The sequence below is a fragment of the Meriones unguiculatus genome, chromosome 3 (genome assembly GCF_030254825.1).
Source record: "Meriones unguiculatus strain TT.TT164.6M chromosome 3, Bangor_MerUng_6.1, whole genome shotgun sequence".
Lineage (NCBI taxonomy): Eukaryota > Metazoa > Chordata > Mammalia > Rodentia > Muridae > Meriones > Meriones unguiculatus.
This window is the reverse complement of record NC_083351.1, coordinates 32,148,348-32,161,667: the sequence shown is the minus strand read 5'-3', so window position 1 is coordinate 32,161,667 and position 13,320 is coordinate 32,148,348. Positions and strand designations below refer to the sequence as shown.

Genomic DNA, 13,320 nt, shown 5'->3' with positions numbered 1-13,320 from the left:
TCTTTGAGACAGGGTCTCTCCCTCATCCGGGTCTCACCAACCCTATGGCTATGCTTGCTGGTGGGTTAGCACCAGGGTCCATTTGTCTCTGCTGGGCTACCAGAATGACAGCATTGCCTGGCTTGCTCTTCCTCCTCCTCTTCTTCAGATGTGGGCACCAGGAATTGAATGAATTTATGCTTGCAAGGCAAACCCTTTACCAACAGAGCTATTACTTTGGCCCTGATATGGTCTTTAAAACAGTCACTAGGATAGAGTGGGGTCATTAAAGTGAACTTTTGTTAATGATGAAGGTATTTTTCTGAGAGATCAGGGGTGGGTGTGGTGGTGCGCACAGGTCTTTGATTCCAACCCTTGAGAGGGAGAGACAGGCATATGACTGTGAGTTCAAGCCGGCCTGGCTTCTGCACGGTGAAATGGTTGGAGGCAGCAAGAGGGACACCAGAGCCTAGCAAGGGGTCCACGAAGCCACAGCCATGCGGGTTGTGATTTGACCAGTTGGTGATGATCAGGGGATGCTTAGAGTGGACCCTGTATGGGCCCAGTGCAGAGGAGCCTCCAGGCCTTCTTGCAAGTTGTCTTCTGATTTCCACACACACACCATGGCATATACACAGCCCACTTTCCAATAGTAATGATATATTTTTAAAAATTAAAAAAGAAGGAATTAGGACACAGAAAATCAAAATGAAGGTAGAGGGCAAGATGGCCATCTGTAATGGAAGCAGAGAGGCCCAGGAGCCAGCTGCCCGGCAGCACTCTGAGATCAGCTTTCAACCTGCAGACCAGGGAGGTTTCTGCTTTTTTTCTTTTAAAGATGTGTGTCTGCCATGTGCATGCAGTGTCCACCGAGGCCAGAAGGGAGCGTTTGACACCCTGGAGCTGGAGTCACAGAGGGCTGATCGGATGTGGGTGCCAGGAATGAAACCTGGGTCCTCTGCAAGAGCAGCTAGCTGGTGCTCATAACCTCTGAGCCACGGCTCCAGATCCATTCCTGTGGTTTAAGCCACCCAGTCTGGGGCTGGAGAGATGGCTCAGAGGTTAAGAACACTGGCTGAGCCGGGCATGGTGGCACAAGCTTGTAAACCCAGCACTTCAGGGAGGCAGACACAGGTGGATCACTGTGAGTTCAAGGCCTGCCTGGTCTCCTAGAGTCTAGGACAGCCATGGCTACATAGAGAAACTTTGTCTCAGGAAACAAAACAAAACAAAACACCCCACACTGGCTGTTCTTCCAAAGGTCCTGAGTTCAATTCCCAGCCACCACAGGGTGGCTCACAACCATCTGTAGTGAGATCTGGTGCCCTCTTCTGGTGTGCAGGCACACATGCAGGCAGAGCACTATGTAAATAAAAATAAATCTTAAAAAAAAAAAAAGCCACCTAGTTTGTGGTTCTTTATCATGGTAACCTCAGCAAACTGATATGCTACTATTACTTGATTTATCAATTTGGACAAAATTTATTATTTATTATTCTGGCAGCTGAAGAATTAGTTCTCTTGAAGCATTTTAACCCTCCCTTTCCTCCTCCTTATCCTTCACAATAATTTCCCACAATTTACAGTGAAATCAATAGTGTTTACATTATTGACCAAGTAAATAAACTCTCCAGTCAAGCAATAGAATACTATTACGTTTTCTTTTCTTAGGGTTGGTTTTTACCTAGAGTCAATCACGGCCATTTCTCTTCAGCCATTTAGTTCTAATTATCTGCAGTGATTTGCCTGGCAAATGTTCCGTATGTAGCAGCGTTTCCTTCTAAATGTTCAAGCCACATCTAACTCGGCCCTCCTTCTCTCCTGTGTCCTGTGTCCACGGCCCTCTTTCTCCTTCAGGCGGGCTTGTTATAAATGCCGCCTGTAGTTTCCTTTCGAGGCTCTTCACTGCCGTTGCAACGCACATCTTGTTTCTTGGCTTACTCCTCATTCTCTGTGGTGGCATCTGTAGGTGCGTCCTGGAAGATCCTCCCCGAGATCAAGGCTCCCCTTTGCTTCTGCTGGTACGTCTGAGGTCGTTCTGATTCCTGCCTGTGCCTTGGGGCCTCGCCTCTGCTGACCACTTTAAAACCTTTTCTGAAGCTGGGCTGGGGATGTAGCACCATCGTGGAGCACAGGCGAGCATGCGTGAGCCCTGTCTGAGTAACCATCATGGCGGAGACGGGCACAGATCATGTTCTTGATGGGCACAAGCTATGGGGGTGCCACGGAGTCTTTTATCGTATTTTTTAAAACCGTAAAGCTACATTTATTTATTTGTGCACGTGCCACAGTGTGTATGGAGGTCAGAGAGCAATTGGCAGAAAGGCTCTCTCCTTCTACTGTATGGGTTTCAGAACGGAACTTGGTTCATCAGGGTTGGTGAGGAGCACTGCTCACTGAGCCATCCTTCCTGCCTAACACCCCCCTTTTGTTTTGAAGACTTGATTTATTTTTATTGTGTGTGTGTTCACCTGCAGAGAGCCAGAGGAGGGCATCGGATTCTTTGGGACTGGAGTTACAGGTAGTTGTGAGCCACCATGTGGGGGTTGAGAATGGAACACAAGGCCTCTGCAAGTGCTCTTGACCTCTGACCTCCTCTTAAATCCTTACAGTTCAAGCGCTGAGTTCTGATAGGGCAAGCACAGGACTCTTGCTTTGCTTTGAAAGGTCCACGGCTACCCAGGCGAGACACAGGAAAAGTGTGTTCCAGGCAGGCGGAATAGGACACGTGACTGGCTCAGGGGTGAGTAAGTAGAGGCGTGAAGAATGTCAAGAAGTAGGCAGTCCTGTACAGTGGTTAGGGCTGTGGATTATGGACCTTTGTGACCTTAGGCCGGTTAACTTATCTTCCCTTCAGTTCTATCACCCATAACGAGGTGATAACACTATCTCAAGAGACTCAGTATAAACTGCAACAGTAGAAAGAAAGCCTCAGGTGAAGCTAGCTCTTGGTCTCGGCCTATAGCTCAGGTGGCAGGGTGCATGAATATTATGCAAGAAGCCTTGGCTTTTGATCCTTATTACCTTACACACTGGGTGTGGCAGACAGTCTGTAATCCTAGGCCTTAGGCAGAGGCAGGACCTTCTTTTTTCTTTTCTTCCTAACTTCTTTCTTTCTCTTTCTTCTTTTTCTTTCTTCTTTCTTTCTTTCTTTCTTTCCTCCCTCCCTTTCTCTATCTCTCTTTTTCTCTTTCTTTTTTCTTTCTTCTTTCTTTCTTTCTTTCTTTCTTTCTTTCTTTCTTTCTTTCTTTCTTTCTTTCTTTCTTTTTCTTTCTTTCTTCCAAGACATGATTTTTCTGTGTAGCCCTGGCTGGCCTGGAACTCACAAGATTCCCTTGCCTCTACCTCGAGCGCCCCGCTAAAGGCTTGAGCCACCACGCCTGGCCTGACTTTACTTTGGAAATGCCTTGATTTTTGCTTACAGTAACCGGAAGATGGGACTGGAGAGACAGTTCCATGGTTAAAAGCATCTGTTCTTTCAGAGGACCTGACTGCAGTCCCACGCCCATGTTTGACAGCTTGTAACTGCTCGTAACTCCAGTTCCAGGGGATATAACATCCTCTTCTGGCCTCCGTGGGCACCTGTACACGCGCATCATACATCCACACAGACACATTACAAAAAGAGCTGGGGCTGGAGATACAGATCAGCAGGTTACGGCACAGGCTGCTCTTGTGAAGGAGCCGGGCTTGACTTCCTAGTGACCACAGTGACTCACAACCTTCTGTAGCTCTAGTTCCAGGCGATCTGACACCCTCCTCTGGCCTCCACAGGCACCAGGCATGCACCTCTGCACAGACATACATGGGCCAATACAGGCGAGACTTGAGGTGGGGGTGGGGGGGCAGCTCGCTCAGAAGCCATTTCTGTCATCTGGCAAAGATGCTCAAAGCCCCAAGGGGAATATCAAATCAGGAATGCCTCTCAGGAATCAACGACGGGACCCGGTGCCTGAGTGGCTGTGGAGGATGAAAGAAAGGGAAGAACTGGGCAGGTTCACGGGGAATGAAGGGCCCGTCAGATGTTCCCCAACTATTTCTCCATTTTTCTTTGCAATGCTGGGGATAGAACCTAGGGCCACCTACATGGTAGGCAAACACTGTACCACTGAGATATACTCCATGTAGCCCAGGCTGGCCTCAACTTATGTAGCCAAGGATGACCCTGAACATGCTCACACACACCATACACAGTAATAATAATAATAAAAAAATACTAAAAAAGCTCCCTTTGAAAGGTTGGGGAGATGGCTCAGTGGTTAAGAGCACTGGCTGCTTGCTCTCCAGAGGACCCAGGTTCAATTCCCAGTACTCACATGGCAGCTCACAATTGTTTGGAACCCCAGTTCCAGGGGATCTGGCGCCCTCACACAGACATACATGCAGGCAAAACATCAATGCATACAAAATAAATAATTCTTAAAAAAAAAAAAAAAAGGGTCCCTACCTAACACTGTCTCCAGTCACTTTCATGTGGCTAGACCTCTCGTTTTCAATCCCTTAGGCTCTTCAAAGGCTCTCTCAGTGCCCTGCCACCAGGAGTGGCCAGCTTCCTTTTTGTCCTTTGGCAAACCCCCTGGGCCACTTCAGGGTTCTTGCCTCTTCTTCTGCCTCCTTTATTTCTCCCTGTGCTGTCAAGAGGACCCTCTCACTGGAGGCTGAGCTCAAGGGCGGGGTGGCACAAAATAGATGTTTAATAAATGCTTGTCAGCTGAGGAGAAATCAGCCAGCTCTTGTTTTGATGTCTGAGATATGTAGATACATAAAACTACCACCTTCCTAAAGCTGCCACGTCCAGAGTGTCCATCCAGGGAGGCCGGTGTGAGGTCTATGAGGCATTTTACAACCATGACAGGGATGGCCACGTCAGCAGCGGTGTCATCTTTGGATACTAAGGACAGGGGTTTGGTGCCATGAATGGTCAGTTAAATTGTAATTAGAGAGAGCTGTTCTTCTGAAAACCATAATGTTCTCTAGCTGCAGCCAAATGGCATCCAAGGAGGAGAGAAAATTTTTTGAAATGTCAAAGAAATGATTTCCAATTTGGTGCTCACCAGCAGAGACTCTAATGATCAGCAGAAATGAGAAGCAAACAAATTAGCACTAATGGAAAATGGCTTTTGGAAAAGAGGATTTAATTTATAGTCAGCTGATCATGGCATGCAGAGGGCAATAAAAGTCAGTTTCACCAGCTTGATCAGAACTGGAGCTCGCATGGAATGCCAGAGAAAAAGGTCCATCGCCATCATGCTCACTGGAGTCTCTCTGTAAGCGCCAGCCAATTCCAATTGTCATTATTTTACCTTGGAGAGATAACGGTGTGAAAAATCATAGTACATGAAATTAAAATCCAGATTAGAGACCTTCATCCAAATTGCTTGTGGCCTTCTCGCCTTGGCAGAGCCTTCTGCAAGAATGGCCAGCATAGCACACTGTCTTCTGCCCGGAATGGACTCTCTGATCACCTCTCCATCATCAGAGGTGATGAATAAGTGGGGTCCACAAATCACTTCTACAGTGGCCGAAAGGTCCTTCAAGCAAGCGAACCAAAATCATAAAACTTCAAAACTGCACCCCATGCTAAGTCAAAGGTCTTTAGCAACACTCAAAAGGAAGCTATCAATTATTAACAGTTAAGAGAAGACAGGCATGTAAACCCAGCACTAGGGAAACTGAGGCAAAGGAACCACCATAAATTCAAGGCTACTCTGAGCTACAAAACAAGCATCAGGCCACCCAGGGAAAAGGTAGCAAGACCCTGTCTCAAAAAACAAAAACAAAAAAACCCAAAACACCAAGCCAAATAAACAAATAAAACAAAACAAAACAAAACAAAAACCCTCAAATATGTCTTGACTTAGATAAAATTTCCCGGAGAGACCTCCTTGCCAACTCCTTCCCCTAAATTCTTAACAAAACACATCTATAAAAACAAGAAACCTCCAAGACATGGGTTATCTGTGTGGCTCACGCTCCCCAGATCCCCTCACAGACAAGAAGGTCACCTGAACGTTCCTGGGGGTCTCACTGGGCAAATTCAAACAAGGCCTTCTCCTTGGAGGCTATAACTCACTCTCACCCCTCCTTTTTTTTTTTTTTTTTTTGAGACCAGGCTGGCCTCCAACTCGGCGATCTGGCCGCCTCTGCCTCTGGGGTTAAAGGTGTGTCTTACCACTGCCTTGCTCATGCCTCGCCTCTTCTTAAGTTACTTAAGTTCCTAAATTTTCATCATTTGGGAGTTCTTTCAGCTCTGAAGCCAGGTGCAGTGCTCACCTGGTAGGCCCGCCTTCATGAGGCTGAGATGACAAGGTCATCACCAGCTTGAGGACAGCCTGGGGTACACTCAAAGTTCCAGGATAGCCTGGGTTACAGGAAGCAACACTGTCTCCAAACATAAAATCAAAAACCACCAAAACCGAGAAATTTTCAGTTCTCTTAGGAGCTTACAGAATCACTGTGTACATGCACATACGAGCATTGCTAGTGTAGGGCATCCCACGCTTGCAGCCCTGGCAAAGAGCATGTCATCTGCGCCTTTAGGCCCACTCCACGGACACACACACTCCAGGCTGCACTTCCTCACAGAAGTCTGTTCCCACTCACACCCTCTTCACAGGCCCTTTCTGTGACCAACCCCTTCACAACTGATTCCATCAGCCTCCTCCTCTGCCCTTCCCCTCTTTATTTCCCCACACACCTCTCTCTCTTCCTGTATCTCCTTCCATACCCCTATTCTCCACTCACAAACTCCACTTCTCCCCAGACTCACTCTGCCTTTAACTCTATTCCTCAGACCTAATCTCCAGCTTTCCTGCAAAACTACTCAGATCTGGAAACACTCTCCCCACTCTCCTTCTCCCTCCCAAGGCTCCTCAGCCCCACCCCCAGCTCCTCACCCCTCCAAGCTTCTTTTTCTATCTTTTTCTGCCATTCTCCTCACTCTGCCCTCGCCAGCACTTCCTCCACTCTCAGCTCTCCCACAGCCACTCTACCCAGCTCCAAAGCCGTGTCCTGGGCTCGGCTTCTGCAAGCCCTCCTTGGTGGTGGTCTCTTATACCCTCACATCCCAGGGAATTCGAGGGTACCAGTGTCTCCTCACCAAAGCCCAACCAAGTTTCTTATCCTATTTCCTTATTTAAAACCCTGGAGACTTTAAGGTCAAGGCCATTCATCTATATGTACCTTTGCCCTTCATGCTGACATCTAGAGACACCAGAAAAACCCGTTTTATTCATCAAAGATAAAAGTCCAAGGGGCCATGGGATGGCTAGTGGGTAAAGGGCTTGCTGACAAGCCTAGTGACATGGGTTCGATCCCTAGGAGCCCCAGAGTGGAAGGAAAGAACCGACACTTCTAAGCTTCTGAATTCCACACGTGTGCTGCGGCACAAGCATGCAAATGAAGTGTAATTGTTTTGGTATTTTGAAACGTAGGCTTAGCTGACCTGGGACTCACTATGTAGACCAGACTGACCTTGAACTTACAGAGATCCATCTGCCTCTGTCTCTGGAGTGCTGGGGATTCAAAGGCGTGCCACAACATTGGTTAAAATATAAATTTTAAAAAGACTTAAGGCAGGTGCACGCCTTTGATCCCAGCACGTGGGAGGCAGAGGCAGGCAGATCTCTGTGAGCTAGAAGACAGCCTGGTCTACAGGGCAGCCAGGCTCTGTTACACACAGAGAGAAACCCTATCTTGAAAACCAAAAACCAAAAACCAAACCAAACCAAACCAAAAAAAAAAAAAAAAAAAAAAAAAAAAAAAAAGGATTAAAGCCTGGTGTGGGTGGTGCATAAAATAAACAAAGAAACAACAACAAAAGGATTCCTACTTCGCTCAAAGGAATATCTTCCAGGCCATCTCCTCAAGGTTTGCCAGTGACCCATGTCAGCATCCTGACTGTCCCCTGGTCTCCATGTTGGCCACACCATAGAGCTTGTCATCACCCAGAACTACGTAAACCGCATTACTCTTTTGGCCATCTGTTTCTAAGACGTGTGTGCAGGGGGATTACTTCACTGGGACACCCAGTCCACAGCACCCTTTCTCTCTCCTATCCACTTTCAGTCTTAGGGCAAATCACAGCAAATCACTTCAATCACTGTCTTGCGAGAATCCTCAAGCTCCTGCCCTTTGTCCTCTCGCTGCAGATAAAACTCAGACCCGGATCAATTCCCTGACCTCTCTGTGCCCGACGTTAGGTGATATTGTTGGGGCTGAGGTTAGCACACAGCCATTCAGACTGGGCTGCTGCACACGGACCGGAGGAGGAGCACGACAGGGCAGAAGTTTCTAGCCACCCTTAAGCCCCTCTTTCTCTTTCACTGCTATCTATTTCTGACTCTCGCTGGCTAACAGGTCCCTATTTCACAGACAGAGTAAGCCACTTGGGATGGCTGTGTCTCACTGTCAGCTACATCTGGAAGGAACTAAAACCCTAGCAGCTGGATACACCTTTGACGGATTTTTCATGAGTTATTTAAAGTAGCAGGACCTACCCTATTATTGGGATTTTGTTTTGTTTTTCCAGACAGTTTTTCTGTGTAACCCTTACTATCCTGAAACTTGTCCTCACTCTTTTTTTTTTTCCCCAGACAGGGTTTCTCTGTGTAGCCTTGGCTGTCCTGCTTTGTAGACCAGGCTGGCCTCGAACTCACAGAGATCTGCCTGCCTCTGCCTCCCCGAGTGCTGGGATTACAGGTGTGTGCTACAGCGCCCAGCTTGCCCTCTCTCTTGAGTCACTAACATTAGTGCCCGCTCCTTTGGAATGCTAGCATTTACTGAAGACCAGCTGAGACAGTCAGCCCCCAAAACTTAACTACTGGACTCATGGACCTTCCATTGATTGACAGCCATTGTTGGACTAGCTGTACCACAGCTTGTAATAAACCTAATAAAACTAATAAATTCCGTATATGTTCATTCTATCAGCTCTGTTCCTTGAGAACCCTCTCTAATACACCATTAACAAGAATCCCCTCAGTTTCCCATTACCAATTACCAATGTCCTAATCTCAAAATGTATGCTTTCTTTTTGTCGTGTTTCAAATGTCCCTTCCTCTGTGTGTGTGTGTGTGTGCGTGTGCGCGTGCGCACGTGTGCGCGCCCGTGCAAGCTCACACAATGTGTGCATGCATATGGAAGTCACAGGTCGATGCTGGGTGTCTTGGTCACTGTTCTGTCGCTCTGAAGAGACACCGTGACTATGCAACTCTTAGAAAGAAAAACATTTCATTGGGGCTTATTTATAGTTTCAAAGCTTTAGCTTGGTGGGATGCAGGCAGATTCGGTGCTGCAGAAGAAGCTGAGAGTTCTACTTCTGGATCCACAGGCAGCAGGAAGAAAAAGCTATGGGCTGGGTATCAGCTTCTGTAACCTCAAAGCCCACCCACAGTGACACATTTCCTCCATTCCTTCTTTCAAATACACCAGCCAGTGGTGGCACAAGCTTTTAATATTCGCACTCTGGAGGCAGAGGAGGTAGATCTCTGTGAGTTCAAGGTCAGCCTGGACTCCGGTCCAGGAAAACCAGGGCTGTACAAAGAAACCCTGTCTCAAAAAAACGCCAAAACCAAACAAAAAACCCAACAACAACAGAACAATGCCACTCCCTGGTAACCAAACACTGAAGTCTATGGGCCCATGGGGCCATTCTTATTCAAGGCACCACATTCCACTCCCTGGCGCCCATAGGCTTGTAGCCGTATATCATAATGCACAAATGCATTCAGTCCAACTTCAAAAGGTCCCGTAGTCTATAACAGCCTCACCACTGTTTAAAAGTCCAAAGTCTTTCCTGAAATTCTTAACTGCAGTCCCTGTAAAATCAAAATGAAAAGGCAGATCACATACTTCCAACACACAGTGGCACAGAATATACCTTAACCATTCCAAAAGGGACAAAAGGGAGCATAGTGAGGAAATATTGGCCCAAGGCAGGACCAAAAACCAGCTGGGCAAACTCCAAACTCTGCACCACGTCCGATGTCAAAACACTCTTCAGCTGGCCAGCTCCTTCCAGCTTTGTTGACTGCAGCACACTTCTCTCTCTCTGGCTGCTTCCGCTCCCTCTTAGCAGCTCTCCTTGGCAGGTTTCCTCGGCTCTGGCATCTCCAACATCTCAGGGTCTCCAACAAAATCCAGGCTTCACTTTCACAGTTTCACGTGATACATGTCTGACCTCTGTGGCCTTTTTTTTTCTGCCAGAGCCCCAAGTCCACAGCCATTTTCTTGTATCCTGGATTCTAAAGCCAGAAACAGGTTCCTGAAGCTGCTAAGTTCTGCTGCTGGGGCTGGGGCATGGCCCCTTTGTTCAAATACATTTCAATCAGCTTTGTGTTTTTGATGGGTTCCTTCACTGCTTAAGCTTCACTGTAACTCTTTTTTTTACAAGTTGGAAGCTTAGCTGGGTGGGGTCTTGCCCTGAAGTCACCGGTCCCTTTTATTCCACTTAGCATCTGGTTTTTCTTTCACCTTTTAATCTTCTTGAGTACTGGAATTAGCTCTGCTACACTCCCCCGGTGCTCCTTTCCTTTTTAAGTTGTGCATTTTGTATTTTTCCTTGTTCAGTTCGCTCCTTTTCATTATAGATCTGTGTAGGAGCAGCCACTAATAACCATGTGACACAGTCTGAGTAGGGCTGCCTTGATTGTTTTGTTGTTGTTGTTTTGAGACAGGGTTTCTCAGTGCAGCCTTGGCTGTCCTGGACTCACTTTGTAGGCCAGGCTGGCCTCAAACTCACAGAGACTTGTCTGCCTCTACCTCCCCGAGTGCTGGGATTACAGGTGTGCGCCACTATGCCCAGCACAGTAGGCTGGCTTGAAATCTCCTCTGCCAACATCATTAATCCAAAACTTTTCAGTCTAGCCTTAGGCAGATTTTTTTTGTCTTGGACATGGGCAGAAAGCAGCTAAATTTTTTTTTTTTTTTTTGCCAAAATATCACAAAGATGGTCTTTAATATTCTTCCCTTCTGAAACGTCTCGAGCTGGGCTGCCATGATCTCAGCACGACTGTCTTCCATGCTCCTACTAGTATGGTCCATTAAGCCTGCTTAAAGTGTTCGGCGGCTTTCCTAATCTGAAGCCCCGAAGTCCACATTCTACCAATAAGCAGCGTGCTTATAACCCAGTGATAACGCTGCTCCCTGGTAACAACGGCTGTCTTAGTCGGTGTTCTACTGCTGTGAGGAGATAACATGACGTGGTAACTGTTATAAACCATTTAATTGGGGTGTGCGTACAGTTTCAGACAGTTTGTCCGTTATCCACAGAGTGGGGAGCGCGGTGGTGTGCAGACGTGGTGCGTTGGCGTGGCTGCGAGTTCTGAATCTAGATCCACCACACCGACTGTCTTTACCTCTCTCCACCTTTTCATTCTTTTGAAACAATAATATTTGTTGCTACTGTGTGGCTGATCATGTGCGTGTGTGTAACAGTACAAGTGTAGAGGGTCAGAGGATAACAGTGTGGAATTGGTGCTCTCCTTCCTCCTTTGTGTGGGTTCGGGGATGGGGCACAGGCCACCAGACTTGCTCAGCAAGTCTGATCCACTGAGCCATCATCTCACCATCGCTTACCGCTGAGCCTGGAGTTTGCTGATACGGCTAGACTGACCAGTCTCTGCCTGCATCTGCCTCCCCAGCTCTGGGGTTATAGATGTGTGCCACCGCCCCTGCCCAGCTTTTATGTGGGTCCTGGAGGTCTAAGCTGGCTCCTCAGGCTTGTTCAGGAAACACGGTACTGGCTGAGCCATCTCCCAGAGGCTCCCTAACTGTTTAAAGTGAGATTTTCCACTTTTTTGGGGGGAGTGGGCAAGCTCTTTCACTCACCTTCTTTCCCCTGTAATTTTATTTTATTTTTATCTCTTTGCTGGATCTCTCATCTGAACAAAAGCTTATACCTCCTAGCAGCTGTCAATAACTGTCAAAGTGTCTTGAAAGTATTCCATCTACTCCCCCCCCCCTTTTTAAGTCAAGTCTTGTGTAGCTCAGGCTAGTCTGGAACCTGTTTTGGAGTTGAGGATGTCCTCGAAGCCCTGAGCCCCCTGGCCCTACCTCTCCGATGCTGGGATTACAGGGGTGTACCACCGTGCTGCTCATATCTCAAGCCACTGAAGCTCACTGAAAACGGAACTTACAAAGGTTACTAAAAACTTCCTTGTTTGTGAACCCAGGGTCATCTTTGAGATTTTATTTGCCTTACTAACCATCAGCCCTCAACACTTCCCTCCTTGGCTTCCATCTCCTAGGCATCATACATAAGCTTTCCCCATCTCTCAACTTTGTTTTGTTTCTCAAGATAGGGTTTCTCTGTGTAGCCCTGGATCCTGGATATCCTGGAATTCTCCCTGTAGACCAGGCTGGCCTCAAACCCACAGAGATCTGCCTGCCTCTCTTCCCTGAGTACTGGGATTAAGGGTGTGCCCTGTCACTGCCAGGCCACTCAAAAAAATTTAACTGGTCTCTCATCTCCCAATCCTCTATCCAGGATCTGCCCAGTCCTCACCCTGCTTAAAGTCCTAGAACAAACTCCCTGCTGTCCTCACGGTAAATCTCCCAGGTGTAAGACACACAGGAAAACATATCACCATCAGCATCATCTATCCATAAATTCCAGCATGGGCTTGGAATCAAATGCTGCCGCGGGCCTGTCCTTCCGGTGTTTCTTTTGCGTTAGGCTAAGGATCCTGGTGAGAGGAACCTTCAAGGCCTTTTTGTTTTTGTATTTCGAGATAGGGTCTCACTATATATCTCTGAAACTCGCTCTGAAACTGGCCTGGAACTCACGGACGTCCACCTGCCTCTGCCTTCCGAGTACTGGGGTTAAGCGTGAGCACCAGTTTGCCCGGCTCACTAAATATTTACTAAATGCAAGATTACCCATAGTCGTCTGAACTATTTGGACTCACCCTCGAAAGGGCATTTCTGGAGTGATTACCTGAAGACCCCTCCCAGCCAGGCAGCCGGTCTCAACCCCACGGGTGGAAGGACAGGTTGGCACGGGCCGCCTTACACTGTTCGGTTGGTTTTTTCCGCCTCCAGCTTGGGACCTGCGGCTGGTGATGGACGCAGACGGAGTTAGAAGCGCTAAGTCCAAGTCTCCGACCAGGGACCAGCAGACCCACAATCCCCGGCCTCTCCCACCCACTCTTCCCTTCCCGGGAGGATGGGGACGCGCCAAGAGCGCTGCCCCGCGGACCAATACTCGATCCGGATCGAGAGAGTCAGCCAATTGCTGGGGCCCAAAGACAGGAGGGGCGGGGCGTGGTTGCTAGGGCCGGGCTAGCGAGGGCGGCGGGAGGCCCGGAGAGACTCGGCGGTTGCTAGGCAGGGAGGTCACAG

The 13,320-nt window shown here is 48.0% G+C and overlaps 1 protein-coding gene across 5 annotated transcripts in view; it reads right to left on the bottom strand.

Annotated features, from left to right (window-relative positions):
• The window catches only part of Armh1 (armadillo like helical domain containing 1), a 41,085-nt gene that overhangs the window by 27,586 nt on the left and 179 nt on the right, over positions 1 to 13,320 (bottom strand). For 3 of the 5 annotated variants that reach the window (XM_021633380.2, XM_060379748.1, XM_021633382.2), the window contains exon 1: positions 12,917 to 13,303. The gene's annotated coding sequence lies outside the window, so the exon portion shown is untranslated. Of the gene's footprint in view, positions 1 to 12,916; positions 13,304 to 13,320 lie in introns of those variants that run through there. The other 2 variants (XM_060379746.1, XM_060379747.1) reach the window with 2 other exon arrangements.